Source organism: Cryptotermes secundus, unplaced genomic scaffold (genome assembly GCF_002891405.2).
Source record: "Cryptotermes secundus unplaced genomic scaffold, Csec_1.0 scaffold5, whole genome shotgun sequence".
NCBI lineage: Eukaryota > Metazoa > Arthropoda > Insecta > Blattodea > Kalotermitidae > Cryptotermes > Cryptotermes secundus.
The window spans coordinates 689645-704819 of NW_019724742.1; the positions used below are offsets into that span (position 1 = coordinate 689645).

The window sequence follows — 15175 nt, forward strand, 5'->3', positions numbered from 1 at the left end:
CTAAGCCACCAGCACCACTGAAATTTAACTTATTTTATCTTCCTCTTAAGCTACATCTTCGGTTATAATTTCAGAAAAATCAATTAACTTACTTTCTAAATCACAAAACTATACTTGGTCTCGAACCTTCCAACTCTTCTTCACTACGCCGGTGTTTTACCAGTACGCCACCAATGCCATGGAAATTTTTACCTTTAATCTTCCTCTTATGTTGCATCTCGCTATATAATTACAGAAAAATCTTGTTAACTCCATTTGTTTTTTATAAAACTTTCGTTGGTTCCGAACCTCGGAACTCCTGCACACTAAACTGATGTCTTACCCCTAAGCCACCAGCACCACTGAAATTTAACTTATTTTATCTTCCTCTTAAGCTACATCTTCGGTTATAATTCCAGAAAAATCAATTAACTTACTTTCTAAATCACAAAACTATACTTGGTCTCGAACCTTCCAACTCTTCTTCACTACGCCGGCGTTTTACCAATACGCCACCAATGCCATGGAAAATTTTTACCTTTAATCTTCCTCTTATATTACATCTCGCTATATAATTCCAGAAAAATCTCATTACAAAAATATTTCTGTTTTCGAACCACGAACCTTACCTTTAGAATGCCTGTGCCTTACCGCTAGACCACCAGAACATGCATACCATAACTGTCTACGATCGTCCTTATATTATATGACTTGGTTTATAGCTGCAGAAAAATCGTATTAATTTATTGACTTTTCAATTTATATTGACAAAAGACACCGTGTCTAGCGCGTCCCCACACTGCCAACAAGACAAATGAGACGCTGCGAAATTTCAAGTGGGAAGTCCTCGAGCATCCTTCGTATAACCCCGACATTGCGCCAAGCGACTTCCATTTGTTCGGCCCTCTTAAACATCATCTTTCGGTTGAACATTTTCCCGACGATGAAGCTGTAGAAAGGGATGTTACCGCCTGGTTCCAACAGCAGCCCAAAGAATTTTATACTGCTGGTTTTCAGGGGCTTGTGAAACGATGGGACAAGTGCCTCAATGTACAGGGAGATTATGTTGAGAAATAAAAGAATTTTTCAAATCAGTACTCTTATTTGTTTAAGTTCTATATCCATTTGTAACTTACTTATTGTGTTACCTACGTACATAACTGTACTTAGCATTTCAGTTCCAGTGATATCTCGAAGGAACCCATGTAACAAATCGAAAATATGTGAAAATAATAAAAATTCTCATTATAAAAATTCTTGTGGTTTCGAACCACAGACCTTTCATTTACAACGTCTGTGCCTTACCGCTAGACCACCAGAACATCTATCCTACCGCTTCCTGCGATCCTCCTCATATTCTACGACTTGGTTTATAGCTGCAGAAAAATCACATTTTTTATTCACTTTTCAATTTCTATTGACAAAAGACACTGCGGTCTCGATCCCCGTATATTCCCAATACTACGCGAATGTCTTACCCACTTACCACCAGATCTATACAAATTTGTTACCTTCACCTTCCTCATATAGTACGATTTGCTTCCTAGATGCACAAATTTCTTAAATTTTTTCCTGACAAAAATAGTCATGTCTTCGAACCACGTATCTTCTAAACCATACGCCAATACCTTACCAAAGGACCGCCATGGTTAAGACAACGGTTCGCTTTCGTCCTCTACATATCCTACCGCTTCGTTTCTACCTTTACAAAATTCCTCTTTACTATTTGCTTCGTTTCAAAGTCATTTTACGACTGACGGTTGGCCAGTCACTTTCTCTTAATTTAGAGTCCGTTCAGACGCTCTTGACCAGATCTTAGTCTTGAAGTAGCTTCACTATTTGGCCTTTAATACGAATCCTTTCCGATGACAAGACGGGTCTTTCACTTGTCACAGTCAATTACTTCCTATATTTCGTCCTTCGTCATCTAAATTTCATGTCACGACCTCTATAATTATACATATATACTGTACATGGCTTTATTGGCAATATATATAATCGAATTTCGATTTCCACAAATTAAATATAGTGACTAGCCCCACCACATTAGAAAGCTACGAGCCGCCACTGGTATACCAGCTGGAGAATTTATTCACCACAGTTTACCTGAAGAGCACATAAAATTACTTTGGTTCGATGAATTAATTCTGGGGGTTCGCGACGTTTCAGTCCAGTCCTGCCTTTAGCTCACCGCGCTTCGTTATGAAGCGAGATGGCATATCTCTCTGGTGGTAGCAGATTTACGAAAGAACTATGTTGTGTCACTAAATGATTTATGGATCATGTTGTAATTTCGTGAAGTCTGATAAACAGTAATCCGTTTATCTTGCCCAGTGTGGTAAGAATACCACGTGACATAAGAGACTACGAAGTGAAATTTTAATATCTTCAAGGTTACGTGCACAGTACATTGATTTTGTGCTGAGATCTCTTGACAGGTTCCATCACGATTCCCTTCTGCATGCCTGGGTAATGAGACATGCAAAGGGCGTTTTTTGGGAATCCTCCAACCATTTTTGTGGTTAATTTTACGGTGCCGTCAGCATCTGGATTGCATAGCGTAGATTGGTATGATTGATGAATTGGAAAGGATCTGGAAGGAAGCAATTGTGGCCTGAGAAACATACTATCTAGGCATTAGCTTTGACGGGTTGAGGTAAACCACGAATAACCTTTGACAGGATAGTCGATGGACCACGCAGGGTGCCCATACTGGCAGCTGTACAGATATCTAGAATATCTTGTTATGGACTGCAAGGCTGAAGTAGAGAATAAGCAGTATGACATAAAATACAACATTATATTTATAAAGAATGTATACCTATAATCTAGTTTCATCAACCATAAATTATCATAAGTCAGTTATTACTACAATTTTTTAGGTTTTCCTGGTAATGAAGAACCAGATTGTGGCCTAAGTAATGGCACATTAGAACCTGGTAGACGTGTATTGTTTTGCATAAACACATGCCTCCGTTTTTATCCTGTATATGGTGGGAATATGCACCTCCGAAGTGTACATGCACAGCTACGAGTCCACACGACGCCCATAATATGAACACTTTCAAGATTGATATTGTGGCCGTAATAGGAAGTTACGAAGTTACCAACTGCGCTTTCGACATGTGTCGTACGTAGTTCGGTACTATTTGGCGAACCTAACGTAATTGTCCTTCATAGACGTTCATAGATGACAGGAAGGAAGGTTGGGTATGACGTCAAATTTTTCTGCTCATTTCTTGTTCCTGCGATTTCGAAACCCGCCCCTCTCTACCCAACTCTGCTCCGTAGATCACGTGTTTTGACGTTTGGTTCTTAGGGTTGCACGTCACTCTGTCTGCGGCAACGGGTTGGTCAAGGTAAGTTGGTCCGTTTGTGACAAATGGAGATGTATTAGGGTTGGAGGCCTCTTCTTTTCTAATTCGTTTTATCTTGTAGCCATTTTGGTTTCTAGAATAAGCGGACTGATATTCAGATATATGAACATGTGCAGTCAGAGAATTTGCTTACAGAGTTTAAGCCATTTAAGAATATCATTACGGGATCACTATTTTCGGTAATAATGTTCGATATATTTCCTCTTTTTTTAAATTTTCTTTCCCCACCAAAACAGGCACAAGCTCGGTTATCCCATTCCCCAAACCATCCGGGCTCAATTCAGATACAGTGTTTAAATAACTGTAAGATATAATGCTCATTGACGACGTCAATTCTTTTCATAAGAGAATTTGAAAATATAAAGCAGTTGCCCTGTTTCACTTCGCACAGAGACGTCGGTCTATATGCCACGTCTTCGTATTCATGCCACTCAACATGGCAGGACCTGTTAGAATAGTATAGATTCGTTTCTCTTTTATAACTTCCTTCCGAACAACCTCATGGCCACACTAGTAAACCTCTCATTTGATGAATATTATTCACATGGAGGAAGTTTCATATTCCTGTACAAAAAAGGTACTATTAGAAATTGTGCAAACGTGATTATTTTATTCGCTCGGACAGTGAATTAAAAATCAATTGCATTGTGCTAGACTACACCTACAATTTTCCTATTACTTATGGAGCTGAGCCCTTCTTGAGAAGCCAAATCTGCAGCGACTGAAGAATTTCCTAACATTTTATGAAACCCGAAGGTTCAAAACCTTGTTCACAAGAGCCCTCCACTGGTCACTATCCTGAGCCACATCAGTCCAATCCATACCATCCCATCCCATCTCTCTAAGATCAATTTTAATATTGTCCACCAACCTACGCCTTGGTCTTCCAAGTGGTCTCTTTCCTTCTGGTTTTCCCACCAATATCTTACATGCATTCCTCCTCTCCCCCATTGGATTATCCTATATAATACATAAAATAAGGAAAATGGAACACTGAACAAAATATTTATAAGAAAATTACTTAAAAATAGTTTAGAGGATGTGTTCTACATAATTATGGCATATAGTCTTCCCACACGGGCCCTACGCAGATGTCAGGTTTCGCTTTGATCAGTTGCAGCTCATCTACGGATACAGGTTTTCTTCCGGATTGTTCCAGTGTGCAAGTGTAACTCGGAAATGTGGGTTTGAGAGACTTGCTTTCGTGTATGGCACCGTATGTTTCGAACCAAGGACTTTAGGAAGGTCCCTTATTTGAAATGTTATATGGAAACATTTTATCCTTAACAGCGGCATTGTGTAATAGACCTGTAGAAGATATGTCTGGGGTGTAGGTCTAAATATATCTAGTACTCAGTTTCAGATTGATAGAAACGGGCTCATGAATTGAAGCCGTGGAGCTGAATCTTCCGTGATAGGCCAATAGTTGAGCTCAGGTACACAAACTGCAGCATATTTCAGAACCACACGGTTCATTACCCTCTGCAGTGGTCCCAATCTGGAGCCACGTGTATCATATCCGTAACTTTTCATTTCATTTATTCAATATACATTTTAATATTATCATTCATATAAACCCAAGTCTTCCTAATGGTCTCCTTCCTCTGGTTTTCCTATCGAAATTTTGTATGCACTACTAGCTACCACAGAGCCGGGATAGCGACTGGGTGCGGGCTGGACGACCGAGGGGTCGGAGTTCGAGACCCGGTAGGGTCAGGAATTATCTCTTTTTAAATCGTCCAGACCGGCCCTGGTATTCACCCAACCTCCTATCCAGTGGGTACCGGGTTAAAGCGGCCGGGGAATGAAGCTGACCACTTACCTCCAGCTAGTAGCTAGAAAATGTGGATCAATACATCCACTCCCCCATGCACCTTCATGGCGTAGAGCTTGAATTTGCTGAGCACAGTGACAACTTTTACCTTTATACCTTACGTTGACGTTGTCATGAATACAGTTTGGATTTGTTAGTGTCTTCCACAAATATTTGAACTTCGCCTAATTATCTTCCCATCGCAGGTCAGATCGTGTGGATTCATGGTGGACAAGCGAGAGCGGAGCGAGTTTTCTCAAGAGTACTTCGGATTCCAATGCTAATTCTCATTTCACCAACTGTTCCATGTTCATTAATCATCCTATTATCGACGCTGTACGAGTATACTGTCCATACTGACAGCGTCATTAAATAGCAAACTTAAAAATATCACAGGATTAATTATCAGATTTTTTCTCTCAATGTACGTATAGTATGGTATAGTATAATAGAGTATAAGCATATACTTAGTTTCTTTTTTATTTTCTTACATAAAAACATTCTTGCTAGCGTCTAATAGGACTCTTGGTTTTTTATAAAGATATTTGTTCCTCTAGTAGATTAACATCATCAGCGTAGACCGGAAACTCTTGTGCCTCAATCGAATTGAATCTTCTCTTTTTCCTTGAACTTCGTAATGGCTAATTCCAAAGCAAAGTGAAATAAATAGGCATGAATCTTAGTATTCTTTGATGCTGACACTTCTGCACTGAAAGATCGGAAATGAAAAAAAGAAAAAGATTATTATATTATATTAAAAACCTTTACCAAATGTAATTGCGAAATTTCATTTATAATATTTTTGTGAAAACACATGCCCTACCGAAACTGATAGAAATCAAAGGTTATGTTAGGTAACGGCACGCAACAATAGGAAAACGGTGTTATGAAATCCATTTCCTAGCACAGAATCGGTGAATACCCCCACAGTAGAGGTATTGTTGAAAAAGGCGTTTTGCATTCGGTCCGTGCCAAGTAGTTAATAAAAAAGAGTTAGTTGAGAATCGGCAGTTGAGTTCGCAGTTCCAAGTGAGCAACTATTTTAGAGGAAACAACTATGTTGAGTCTTAATTGCTGCTTTTCAGGTTAATGCAAGATGGAAAGCATACGTCTAATATTTCACATCACGTACTGTACAGTGTGGTGAGCTGAATAAGTCATCTTTATGAATTGTCATTGATGTTCTTATCACTCATTATTTGCAGGTAACAATGGTGTTTATGAGACTTAACTGATAGCACTCAGTTTAATAGTATTTTGGAAACCTGAAATCAGAGTTTTAATATCAGGTAGCGTACAGTGAGGTCAGATAAGGCGTCCGTCCCTATAAGCTGTCATAAAGCTGATACCACTTCTTATTTTACAGGGAACATCTGTGTTAATGAGTCTTCATTGCCGCTACACAGGGTAAAATATATATGAAAAAAAGCATTAGGAAATTTCTGATTCAGGTAGTGTACAGTGTGGTCAGTTGAAAAAAATCAATAAGGTTTCAGGAATATAGGTACAACTTATTTGCATGAAAAGATTAGTTCATAGCTGAATTGCAGCTAGTTAGTATATTCCTATATTGAAAGCAAGAAATTAGAGATTTCACATCAGGGAGCGTACAGTGGTCAATTACATATGTCCTTTATAAGGCGTTATTAATATTGGCATGATCTTTTTCTTTTAGAGGCAACACCAGTGTTGATGAACCCGCAATTTTCCCACTCAGGGTAATACAGTCCTCGAAAAATGAATCCAGCGATTTCATGTCAGGTAATGTATGAGTACAATGTTGTATGTAGAACAAGACATTGTGAGCTGGCATTATGATTGGTGTGGCCTCTTTTTCTTACAGGGAACATCAGTGTTGATGACCCTTCATTTCTCCCACTCAGGTTAACACATTATTGGAAGCATGAATTTGGAGATTTTGCATCAGGTAATGCACAATGTTGTATGTAGAACAAGCAATTGTAAGCTGTCATTATGATTGATGTGACTTTATATTCTTACAGGGAACATCAATGTTGATGAGACTTCATTTCTCCCAGTCAGGTTAACACATTGTTGGAGATTTTGCATCAGGTAATGCACAATGTTGTATGTGGAACAAGCAATTGTAAGCTGTCATTATGATTGATGTGACTTTATATTCTTACAGGGAACATCAGTGTTGATGAGCCTTCATTCCTTCCATTCAAGTCAACACATTGTTGTAAGTATAAATTCAGAGATTTCGAATCAGGTAATGCACATTGGAGTACAATGATGTATGTTCAGTAGTTTACATAGAAAAAGTAATTTAAGTTGTCATGATTGGTGTGACCTCTTTATTATTTTTTTTTCCATGCACCCTGTTGTGTTACAATATACAACATCAAAGAATTTTATTCTTGTTTTATACTATAATTTCTGTTTTATTGTATTTTTACATCAAGTATTTTATATAATTAATATACTGTATCCAATTTTACTAGTACTGCGGTTCAGTGGTGTTTATATGTTAACCATGTATTTGCCTGATGATGGCTAGTAATTGCCGTAACATATAGCAGAGCCAGAACTAGGCACTGATCTTGATATTAGTTGTGTTGTGATGGTTGTAATAAAGAAGTTGACCTCTTATTCTTAACAGGCAACATGAGCATGGCAGACCGTCCAGTGGCCCTTGTGAAGAAAGGTTAAATGGGAGCATCAGTTCAGTGAGATGAAGGAAAGAGGGCAGTGGCCAGTGTGATGTGTAAAGGAAAGAAACTGTGGAAGGAGACGCTGGCTTTGTGCAAGTCTTGCAGCAGGAAGCAATTCATGCATGCAGACAAATGCTCAGAATTGTACCACACCCGTGGAGATAACCATGTTCCTCCAAAAGCTACATACCTACCTACATGAGTAGACAGTGTCACAGCCCAGAAGACTTCATGGTGAGCTTGCAAATTGTCTGGGAATAGATATGAGAGTTTGTGTTACTAGTGACATACAAAGTGATAAAATGTATCCGTGTTCTTAGTGTAGAAATTGTGAATCTGACATATGGTGAAGGATTCAACACTGAAGAGTGTGCAGTCAGGAGGCTTGTTTTTCCATGTGTAGAAACTGAAGTAATTGCGTGTATAGCGAGAGATTTGTGGTTTATAATTTTGGTCAGTATTATTCATGTCTTTTCTATAGTGTTGTACAAAAGATATTTTGCTGAGAGTTGAAAGATCTTAATGGGATGGTAATGTTTTGCCATGTGCATTCAGAATTCTAATGTATGTGTCAGTATTCTGGTCCACAGTGAAGATAAAATTGGTGGCCTTTATTGAACTGTTACTTTGTGTGTTCACAGGGCTGGTGTGTGTCATTCCTTTGGGTCTGGAAGGAACATCATGATGCTGATGGATTATTTGGTGGTAAATTTGTAACAGCATATTCTTTGAAACGTTTAAAAATGTCAGGGTTTCAAACCCAGCTCCTGACCTAATTGAGTAACTGTGCAAATGAGTATTATGCTGTGTGGAGATTGATAATATCTTAAATATAATAGTGACACCATATAACATTAACATATATTAGCTTTTACCAAGTAATTTTACTGTTTGTTGTAGACTGTTGTGAGATGGTGCAGTGCCGTATCTTGTTTTAAATTAACTGTCTCTTCACATCCATGAGGGGCTCTAGTGACTGGTGGTCTTCCATGTTCATTGGGCATATGCACAGGAAGATCTTGCAGAGTTAATAGAAACTTAAGGGGGAAGATGACTGTTTTTTAGGAGGCATATAAAGAGATGATCCAAGACCTGAGAGGGAACAATGTGCAGGGAACTGAAATACAGTGAAACCCTCATCAGTGCTCTTTGATGCGAGATTAACTTCAGGTAACATTCGAGTTTGGTGACGTGTCAGTAACCTCATTGTTAAATTACACTTGCGCAAGAATCCACTTCTTGGCAAAGAGACCTTGAATAAGAGATTTCACTGTATGCAAACCTGCATCTGTATGCCATTGTAACCATCACCAATCACAAAAACATGCCTCCCTGTTGACAGTCATATGTCACGGGAAGTCTGGATGAGGATTTCCAGCACTGTAAGAAGTGCAGCAGTTGTGTAAGAGGTTCATCTGCCAGCGCTACAGGCGGTGCGATGGGTAAACTACCGCATCGTTCTCTGCCACAAGATACCAGTCTTGCAACTAGTCTTAGAAATGTATATCTGATAAATATAGATTAATATCCCTTTAGGTATCATTATTATGATGCTTGAAGAGTGAGTTGGTCTAAATGAATGACCTGTGTTTGAATTATATGTAAGAAATTTAGATTTATTTTGTCCAAAAGAAAAATTGGTACAGAAGTCAGGGTGGGGGGGTTTCATTTAGAGGACAAAGGAAGAAACCGATTTCAGCCTAGTGCAATATGTGAGTATTGAGGGCAGAAGTATATGCCATTAACCCTGTGTGAACCAAGTTTTTGGACAGCTTGAGACAAAAATACGACTTAAATGACGTATATGTACACCTGTAACTTAACCTAGCTAACTTATAACTGAATGTACTCTAACTTAATGTAACCTCCCTAATCTAACTTCTAACAGAAACTATCAAAACTAACCTGAGCTAACATGTCGAGGAACATACATGTACGTCCATAGAACAGAAAGGGTCAAGGTGTGTATACTTACTGCCATAAGCTTTATGAATTTAGCTTATTGGTTTATATGAGGTTCACTCTGCACTATACCTCACCATCCATAGGAGTAACATAGTGAGCATTTCTTTTGCTAGAGTCAAGGCATTTGTAATGTTATAGAAGTGGTCCCATTTTAGGAGAACAGATTGGATATAGACCTGACATGTTGAAAATGATGTCTTGGCACCAATTATGTGGCTGTATGGATACTGATAAGGGCATCTTATGGTGATTATTACTGTGGTGAAGGAGGGGTTGTATGCTTTGAGGTTACGATATGTTAAGTGTAATGCCAAAACTTGTACGTGAGATTGTATTGCTTATTTTGATGTATGTGCCGCTGGCTGGCTGGCTAGCGTTGTTTGATAGGTCTTGCAGAGTGCTATGTACTTGTATGTGGATTCTAATGTTGTTATTGCTGTTTGGAAAATATTTCAACATACCTGTAGACAGAAATATGTTTGTCACTAAATGACATAATGGGACATTCTCAAAATCATTGTCAATTTGTCAGTTATGAAAAGAATGTCCCGCATATTAGATATTGAATTGATTTGTGTTAAGGCCAGAAGAGTTCACTGATTGACTGTTGTTATAATTGCATGAATTTCTGTTCTACTTGCTGCCTCAGTGGCAGAGCATATGGATTGTGTATGTTACCAGTTTCTGTTAATGTTGATAGTATCATGTAAGATTTATTGTAATGGTGTGAACGCAGTTTCTGAGGACATGAGCTATCAGAGTATTTTCCATCAAGATATGTATATTTTTTATAATGGTGTATTGCTATGTCTCTGTTCTATTCGAACACAATTGTGAATATGATCACCAGCAGTCAACAGAGTTTTGTGAGTGCTGGGGTATTTGGAAATATGCAGTAAATCAGATGTCTGCATATTGTGGATGGAAGGACATCTCTACCACCATCTTGACTGCATCAGGTGATAGTGGTGGGTGTGGTGATGGAGGTGGCGGAAGTCATGGTGGAGGGAATGATGGTGAAGATGGTGGTGGTGGTGATCGCCAGTGAATGTTGACAAGTGGAAAGGTTTGCACAGTGAGGATGTAGATCACTGGACAGACTATATTGCACTCACATCTCTGTATACTGCAACATTTTTACAGCTGTAATTGAAGGATGTCTAGAGGCAGTAGTATGAAGATGTAATTGAATTAATCTGTTTGGTAAAAGAAAAGAAGTGTTACTTTTCAGCATGCCATCCTTTTGAAGGCCTGGTTAGTTTTCAGGAATGTTGCCATGTTGTATGCGAGGTTCTTGATCTGTGTGGATCTTGAACTGAGGTCTGGAAGGCTTGTGTAGAAGCATTCTGTTTGAATGTTTGATGACAGTAATGTATTGTATTGAATCGTGACATGTATAAAGTGCTGGATTAATTTGTTTGTGCAGTGTTTGTAAGCAATACTAGAGCCTTCTCTTTGAATGTGACTTTTTTTGTTTATGGATGCCTATTCCTAGCAATGGCCAATATGTTCTGTATGGGTCTCCTATCCTTCTATATTTATCCTCCAGTATCATACAAGTTGCTTAGATAAAGTTAAGAGACATAATATGAATGTGTAGACAGAATTAGTGATTCATAGTTGCAAGTCATTAATATGGGATATTGAAATGAATATCGCCGGCAGTAACCAGCAGATGGTGAGGGGAAGTGAATTGTGGTGTGAGTCTTGCTGTACAAGTGTTTGTAAGGTAGATACTGAACTTTGAAATTACAGTAAGAATGGTGAAGGTGATTTGAATGAGAAATGAAATGTGATTGGTTTGGAAAGGGAAACAAATTGCAAGAGGAAAATGAAGAGCAACGTAGAATAAGGCAACAGGAAGTTGAGAGTTCAAGGGATTAGTATGAAGGAATGGAGGTCTGACAGTAATGGAAAGGAGATGAGAAGGATATGTGAAAGTGATACAAAGGTAAATCACTGAAGAATAGAGAGAAAGAAGGTGACTGCAAGTAATGTGCAGAATGTCTTTGACAAACATTGAGAGAAGCAGAAAAAGGCATATAATGAGGGATTTAATTTTTGAATAAACCAGAATTAAAAATGTGTTTTAATTTAAAATGGGGTAAAATTATTGTGCTCTTCATAAAGGATGGATAGGAGGAGGTTATAGAGGCCATATATATCTTGCAGCAGCTCCTTTGGAGGGGGGGGGGAAGTTTTGGGAAATATTTTTTGGCTCAAAAGAAAACTATATGGAAGCTATAATCAGTTGTGATATATGGAGGGGGAGGATTCCAAAAATAATCCCCTCCTTTTGAGGTGAAGACATGTTGCATATGGTACATGCTCCCAAGATACTAGTGGCAGTAAATGATTTATGACACATGAGAAGTCCATAATGGTTTTTAGTGAAGTAGGATTTATTATGGTTCACTAAGGGGGAATTTGGGAAGAACTGTTATGGAATGTCCGGCATGAGATAACATTACAGGTCAAAGGGTTTAGGGCAGATCAATTGCTGCAGCAGAACAGGGAAGATAGCCTTGGGGGGTGTTAAGTGTGCAAAGAGGGGTCAGTGATGTATCACATTTGTTATAATTTAAGGCGCAGAGTAAATATGGTATGTAAAGCACAATAGACCAGTGTAGGTTGCGGTGCAAGTGCCGAGAAGGCCTACCCCTCATACATTCTTTCTTACAAATATGGCATGTATAGCTCGTTTTGCAGTTTGTATGATCTGTTTGTAGTGTCTAAATATTGTGAAGGCTGAGTACTTGATGTACAAATTTGCACAGTACCTGAACATTATGTACTTGAAGACGCTTAGGATACATCCATAGCCTGGCATTCCTGGAGTGTTTCGTGTTGTCATGTGTAGATTCCAGATTTGTAAGTGGTAGGTTTTGATGCTGTGTCACAAATTGTAGAAAAGTGGCTTCATGGACTGCAATTTCTGTAGGAAGTGTTTTTTATTGCAGTAAGGGCATACAGGATTCCATGGGAACGGGATAGAAACAGGTGTAGGTCGGGATGCAAAGCAGGCACTGCAGTCGGAATTTATGTGAAGTGTTGAGACTTGGTCAAATTACAGCGAAATTTTGGAGTGTGAAGTGTTCTGGAAATATGTTAGTGGTATGGCAGGTGTGAGATACAAATGGACATGCTCAGAAGTGTGGGTGGTGAAAGTGCCGAGAAAGGTAAGTATGAGTATATTAATATATTGTGAATTTGATATTAGCATGTAAGAAGGAACAGATGAAGTAATTCTGTTGAAGTTGAAACATTTGCATGTGAAAGTGCTAGAAAATGGAGGCACTGAAGATTATTGTAATGACACAATGCAATATGAAGCAGAGTTAAGTTTATGAAAGGACTATTGAAGGGTTGCAGTGGGGTTACATTTTGTGGTAGAGAATTTTCATTCATGAGACAAGGAATGTGACATGTAGGTTACGCATAAAGAAGTTTATAATATTTTGGACGGATGGGGAACAAAATTTTAATCACTTCAGACCAAGCTAATTCAGTATGAGTTAACAAGAAAATATTAAATAAAAACTGTAGCGCAATCTGTGGAGTAAGACCTCGTGGAAATCCACGAAGTGTAATAAAAAATGTAGCATTTTAGTTTCTTATTATCTACCTTATTGGTCTGTGCAAACCGCTGCTCTGAAGAACTCATTTTATAGGTTGGGCAGGAGGAATTGGGGATGAGATTATGGAAGCGTGGGAACCATCCCATGACACCCTTAACATCATGTAGCGATTTAATCAGTAAATCTGAACACTCGAGACCTCGAGACGCTCGAGATTAAAACCTCATCGAAAATCCGCTTAGGGGCGACGTTCCGCGCCCGCAAAAACTGTTAAACGATTTCATTGTTCAGAGCTAACAAATGAACCTCTGACATGACCTTGCGTGGGTTGTTTTGGTTTCAAACCCAAGATCAAACTGTCAGCACCCCCAAAGACAGCACGTGTCCTGCCGCATATATATATATATACAGGGTGTCCCAGGAGGAATGTGCCAAACTTCGGGAGGGTGTTCCTTATGTTAAAGTATGCCGATATAACCCAAAACACCTATGTCCAAAGTTGAACGGTTACGGAGATAATGGCCAGAGAAGTGTCAAACTTTGACCGGGGTTACACACTTGTTGATTACAAAATAGATATTAAAACTGGCAGGAATATGTGGATTCTGTAACGTTAATAATGTACGTAACATCAAACTAACTTGTGAGTGACATGAAGCCATAAAATTGAAGTACAAAAAACTCGCATGCCATCTCAAAGTTGTCGTTAAGAGTTCCAAGCACTGTACATGACACATGAATGGTAAGCGATGACGTAACGTGCTGACTGCGCGTTCTGATAAAGCCAACTCCATAAGCACGGATAGGATGAATCACGGCAGTCAAGGACAAACAGAGATAATTCCTCTCAGCTGATAGGTATAATCCGTGGACCCGCTAGAAGACCACACTTTTCTCGGGCCATTATCTCCGTAACCGTTCAACTTTGGACATAGGTGTTTTGGGTTATATCGGCATACTTTAACATAAGGAACACCCTCCCGAAGTTTGGCACATTCCTCCTGGGACATCCTATATATATACACACACACACACACTTGGTCGTCGACTGATGACCGGCCGCACTTACTACCACAACATATGAAAAATAAAAAACAATTGAAATGTAAAAGTTTTTAAAAATAAATTATAAAGATGAAAAGATTATAAAGGTTAAAAAATACTGTTAATAAATATGTGGCCGACATACGACCAGTTCGACTTACGACCTGTCAGACAGAACGGAAGTCGGTTGCAAATCGATGACCAAGTGTACAACATTCGGCCAACACGGGGTTCTACTTGCAAGTCGTACTATATGAGGAAAGTGAAGGTAACAAATTTGTATAGATCTGGTGGTATGTGGGTAAGACACTGGTGTAGTATTGGGAAGGTACGGGGTTCGAGACCGCGGTGTCTTTTGTCAATAGAAATCGGAAAGTGAATAAACAAATACGATTTTTCTGCGGCTATAAACCATGTAGAATATGAGGAGGGACGCAGAAAGTGGGAGTGAAGATGTTCTGGTGGCCTAGAGGTAAGGTACTGGCGTTGTAAACAGAAGGGCCGTGGTTCGAGACCACAATGTCTTTTTGTAATGAGATTTTTTTTCTCTAATTATATAGAGAGATGAAACATAAGAGGATGATTAAAGGTAAAAACTTTCCGTAGTAACGGTGGCCTATTGGTAACGCACCGGCGTAGTGAGTGGAAATTCCGAGGATCGGGACCAACGAAAGTTTTGTAAAACAATAATAAGATTTTTCCCGAGGTGAAACATAAGAGGAAGAATGAAGTAAACAACATTCA

At 38.9% G+C, this 15175-nt stretch overlaps 1 long non-coding RNA gene across 10 annotated transcripts; it reads left to right on the forward strand.

Moving 5' to 3' along the window:
- The first annotated feature begins 3149 nt into the window (after nt 1-3149).
- On the forward strand, nt 3150-11269 carry LOC111862735. 10 transcript variants are annotated; one of them, XR_004512834.1, is made up of 9 exons: nt 3151-3338; nt 5376-5593; nt 6375-6620; nt 6845-6930; nt 7013-7096; nt 7173-7242; nt 7319-7372; nt 7793-8078; nt 8486-11269. It is a non-coding gene; the product is annotated as an uncharacterized LOC111862735 (long non-coding RNA). The 10 variants fall into 10 exon arrangements; XR_004512829.1 differs by having other exon boundaries at nt 3150-3338; nt 7173-7372; XR_004512832.1 differs by having other exon boundaries at nt 7013-7242.
- Nucleotides 11270-15175: the final 3906 nt, after the last annotated feature.